This window comes from Oryx dammah, unplaced genomic scaffold (genome assembly GCF_014754425.2).
Source record: "Oryx dammah isolate SB20612 unplaced genomic scaffold, SCBI_Odam_1.1 HiC_scaffold_27, whole genome shotgun sequence".
NCBI classification, from domain to species: domain Eukaryota; kingdom Metazoa; phylum Chordata; class Mammalia; order Artiodactyla; family Bovidae; genus Oryx; species Oryx dammah.
The window spans coordinates 67,623,824-67,629,078 of NW_024070211.1; the positions used below are offsets into that span (position 1 = coordinate 67,623,824).

The 5,255-nt window shown below is 35.7% G+C and overlaps 1 pseudogene; it reads left to right on the top strand.

Annotated features, from left to right (window-relative positions):
• Positions 1-3,991: 3,991 nt before the first annotated feature.
• Positions 3,992-5,003, top strand: LOC120854127 (annotated as a pseudogene).
• Positions 5,004-5,255: the final 252 nt, after the last annotated feature.

Genomic DNA, 5,255 nt, shown 5'->3' on the forward strand with positions numbered 1-5,255 from the left:
CCATAATATATCAATATTTGTTAGGTACAAATGGGACTTCAGAGTAGGAGAGTAAATAAGAAGATATTTTACAAAATGTGTTTTTTTCATTCTATAGACCTGAAGAGAAAACATAAGTCCTTAGATGTTCATTGTCAACCCAAGACAAGAAAAATAGATTTAAAATGACTCATAATTTGTCATATCACAATAAAATTTTAGAACTCAAGAATGTTTTCTCGTTGGAAGTTCCAAGAGATAGCTTGATGCTAGAAACAGCTATTAAAGGAATAATCAGCAGATAGACAAGTGAATTCTCACTAGTAATCTTAGGTTTAAGATTCTTAAGGAATAGATTTATATTTCTGAAGTAGCTAGAATTTTACACTCAATCAAACTAACATTCAACTATGAGCACTAAAAGAAAAACTTTTAAAGCATGCCCATTTCTTATCCAACAACTCTATCTGAAGGCACTCTATGCTATGCTAGAAGGCACTCTAAAAGAAAAAAAAAGAAAAAAAAAGGAGCAATGACCCTAAGGGAGAAAATATATAAGCAATAATGAACAGCAATGTAACATATAATTTATACTTTGGCTTAAATGAGTAGTTTATGAAGGAAAAGTGGCAACTTAACTTTTTAATGAAAAGTTGATTTATTTGGGATTTCAATATAGAATAACTTTTCAGCTCATTGATGCGGAAGATAGCAGGAGGAGGGAGAAAAAGGAAAAGAAAGACCAAGATTCTTTATTTATATGATAAAAATATAAAGAAAATTATTAACATAAGGCATTGCACAGAAAGATCAAAGCTTAAATATACATGTTAAAATTTCAAGTGCAACAATTTGAAAATTATTGAAATGTCAAATTTTCAAGCTATTAGAGAAAAAAATGGAACTAAGAAAACTACATGAATTTATCAAAAGATAACAATTTTTTTAAGCAAAGAAAGTAGAAAGGAAAAAAAACTAAATTGTCAGGAAATAGCCTAGACATCTCAGTAAACACAAATGAAATGAATTTTTACAGAAATTAACAATTTATGTGCTTAGTCTCAAGAAAGGTTTGAAAACATGATCTTATTTTCTGTTTAAGAGATTTATACTCAGAAGAAAATAACTTCTAAAAGTTGGTAATGAAGATACAGAAAACGTGACTATCATATATACTTAAAAAAATCAAGTGTTGTATTATTAATATTGAAGCAGAGAGAATATTAGATAAATATGCTTAAGAGGGGTGGAGAAGGCAGTCGCAACCCACTCCAGTACTCTTGTCTGGAAAATCCCATGGATGGATGAGCCTGGTAGGCTGCAGTCCATGGGGTAGCTTAGAATCAGACACAACTGAGAGACTTCACTTTCAGTTTTCACTTTCATGCATTGGAGAAGGAAACAGCAACCCATTGTCTTCAGGCAAGAACACCTTGGTACCAGGGAGCCTGGTGGGCTGTCTATGGGGTTGCACAGAGTCGGACACGACTGACACGACTTAGCAGCAGCAGCAGCATGCTTAAGAGGACAACAGTTATCTTTTATAATTGATACAATCCATAACTCTTCAAAGGATGCATTCACTCATTCATTCTGTTACATTGAAAACCTACATTCTATCAGGCATATTTTAGCCTACAGAAGGAAAATGGTTAACAGATCCTAGCTGGAAGTTATCCAGCAAATTTCACAGGACTAAAATAAAACAGGTTGCCTTACACTGAGATGGCAGAAACTACTGGAAGAACAGATGGTGGTGATGACGTGTTAGAGTCTGAGAGTCCGTTTGGGGTATACGTCTTTTGAGTTGCCTGGTAGAAAAGAAATGTCATAAAAAGTTCTTTCTGTAAGTCTTAGGGTCAGGGGGAAATCCGGTTTGGAGCTATAAATATTAAAATCCATAGTACAGAAATTGGGCCTCCCACATGGTGCTAGCAGTAAAGAACCTACCTGCCAATGCAGGAGACCCAAGAGACACGGCTTCGACCCCTGGGTCAGGAAGATCCCCTAGAGGAGGGCTTGGCAACCTACTCCAGTGTTCTCGCCTGGAGAATCCCAAGGACAGAGGAAGCTGGTGAGCTATAGTCCATAGGGTCGCAAAGAGTCAGACGCAACTGAAGTGACTGAGCATGAACAGTGTAGAAATTGCATTTAAAAACACATGACGATGGTATTTGACGTGTATATTTGTAAATGAAAACAAACAAAATACAAGAAACCCAAGGACTGAACCCGTGGTAACTCTAACATCATTAGAGCACATGAGAGAAAACTGAAAAAATTGAACACAAATTGTCATATAAGCATATAAGGAAAACTGGGATAATGCCAATAATCAGGAATACAAGTTACAAATGTGTTCTAGAGATGAGAGAGGCAAATGCGGTTGACAGATTCAGCAAGATGAAGACTCAGAATTGACTCTGTATTACTTGGTAGTTAAGAATTCATTGCTGACTTTGTATGGGCAATTTTGGTAGAATAATAGGAGCGGTGGTTCTAACTAGAATGAGCTTAAGGAATAATATGAAAAAAATTAGAATAAATGAGTTTAGGTGTCATTTAGTCACTACATTGTGTCCATATCTTTGCAACTCTATGGATTACAGAATGGAAGTCTTCCCTGTCCTCCACCATCTCCCAGAGTTCACTCAAGTTTGCTCATCTATAATGAGTTTAAATGAGTCTTCTAATAAAGTTTGTTGTAACAAGGGAAAAAGTTTTATATATAAATAAGGGAAACAGGATATAGAGATTGTGGGGTTTTTTGGTTGTGTTAAGGTAGAAGAAAAAGCAACAGGTCTATATACTTAGATAACTCACATGCATAAATATAATAAATAAAAGAGTAAAAGCTAATTGGTCAATGTACTTCAGGAAATTTGTGAGAATAAGATCTATTTACACAATTGAAGGTGTAGCCTCTGACTAGAAATGTGGACTCTGCAATGAACCAGTAGTATGGCTATCACCACAAATACAATGAAGTGGGTTGATATGATGATGGCACCTTGTGGACATTCTTTTTTAAGTGCTATAAAAGAAGATGGAAAATAAATGCCTCAATCATACCTTTCCCCTTTTTTAATCACCTGCCAATAGATTTCACACCATTGGCTGAGCTATCAGAAGACAACGGGCAAAGGAAGTATTGGAGATGGAGAATTCTCCCAGGCAGTCATTTCAGTAGTTTCCTGTGGCACAGAGCATAGTGAATAAGAATGAAGACTGGATCTAGAGAGACATATGGAAGATATCCAGATAAAATTTAATAGATTATGAAACAGCAGATTAAAAAAATAGAACTTATATCTACTGATAAAAATGGTTTCTAAAATTTTTTTTTTTCAATTCAGTACCTACAACCTGTTTATCTTTATGCACAAAAGACCATACAGTCCTAAATTTACATACATACCCATGATGGTCAATTTTATAAATCTATTTGACCAGGCTAAGGGTTGCCCAGAGGGCTGGGAAAACATTATTTCTGGCCATGTCTCTGAGGGTGGCTCTTGAGAAATTAGCATTTGAGTCAGGCTGATACAGATCAGCTCTCACCAATAGGTCAGGCATCATCCAATCTGCTGAAACCTCCAACTGAACTAAAGGCAGTTGAATGCTGAATTCTCTCTCTTCTTGAACTGGAACATCTATCTTCTACTTTCAGATTTCAGAGCTCACAGACCTCTGGCCTTCACTCTGGGACTTCCAGCAATGACCCCTAGGATTCTCAGGCCTTCAGACTTGGACTTAACTATATCACTGTATTTTCTGGTTCTTTAGCTTGCATGGGGCATATTGTAGGACTTCTCAGCCTGCATAATCACATGAGCTAATTTCCATAGTATTAAGGTTGATGCAAAAGTAATTGCAGTTTTTCATTGTTAAATTTGCCATGTGGTATTGGAATATATTCTTAAATAAATGTGGTTATGGTATACATTATTTTAATGTGCATTTCTCACTTTTTTTTTCCAATGACTTATTACTTATTGTTTATTTTATATTTATTGAAATGATGTTAGACAAAAATCAAATTCAAGCGATTTTCTTAATTGAGTTCAAAATGGGTTGTAAAGCAGTGGAGACAGCTTGCAACATCAGCAACACATTTGGCCCAGCAACTGCTAAGGAACATACAGTGCTGTGGTGGTTCAAGAAGTTCTGCAAAGGAGACCAGAAACTTGAAGATGACGAAAGCAGTGGCCAGCCATGGAAAGTTGACAATGATCAATTGAGAGCATTCATCCAAGCTGATCCCCTTACAACTACATGAGAAGTTGCGGAAGAATTCAATGGCATCCATTCTACAGTCCTTTGGCATTTGAAGCAAACTGGAAAGGTTAAAGAGCTCGATAAGTGGGTGTCTCATGAACTGACCAAAACTCAAAAAAGTCATCATTTTGAAGTATCATCTTCTTTTATTCTGTGCAACAACAATGAATCATTTCTTGATTGGATTGTGATGTGCAATAAAAAGTGGATTTTATATGACAACAGGTAACCACCAGCTCAGTGGTTGGACTACAAGAAGCTCCAAAGCACTTTCCAAACCCAAACTTGCACCAAAAAAGTGATGGTTACTTCTGGTCTGCTGTCAATTTGATCCATGAACCCTTTCTAAATCCAGGCAAAATCATTACATCTGAGAAGTATGTTCAGCAAATATATGAGATACACCAATAACTGCAATGCCTGCAGCCACCATTGGTCAACAGAAAGGGCCCAATTCTTCCTGAGATAATGCCTGATTGCATGTTGCACAACCTACACTTCAAAGTTAAGCAAATTGAGTTACAATATTTTGCCTCATGTGTCATATTCAACTGATTTCTTGCCAAATAACTACCATTTCTTCAAGCATCTTGACAACTTTTTGCAGGGAAACCGCTTCCACAACCAGCATGTTGCAGAAAATGCTTTCCAACTGTTTGTTGAATCCTGAAGCATGGATTTTTATGCTACAGGAATAAACAAGCTTATTTTCTCAGTGGAAAATATGTGTTGATTGTAATGGTTCCTATTTTTATTAATAAAGATGTGCTTGAGCCTAGTTATAATGATTTTAAATTCATGGTCTGAAACCACAATTACATTTGCATCAACCTAATATTTTATCTTATATATTGATATATATCCTATTCATTCTGTTTTTCTGAAGAACCCTAATATAATATTTATTTTAGTGCATTAAAAATAATCTAGAATTAAATATGGTGAATTGCTAGCAGGGGTTATTATTATTCATGTGAATACTTGTTAATAGATATGGG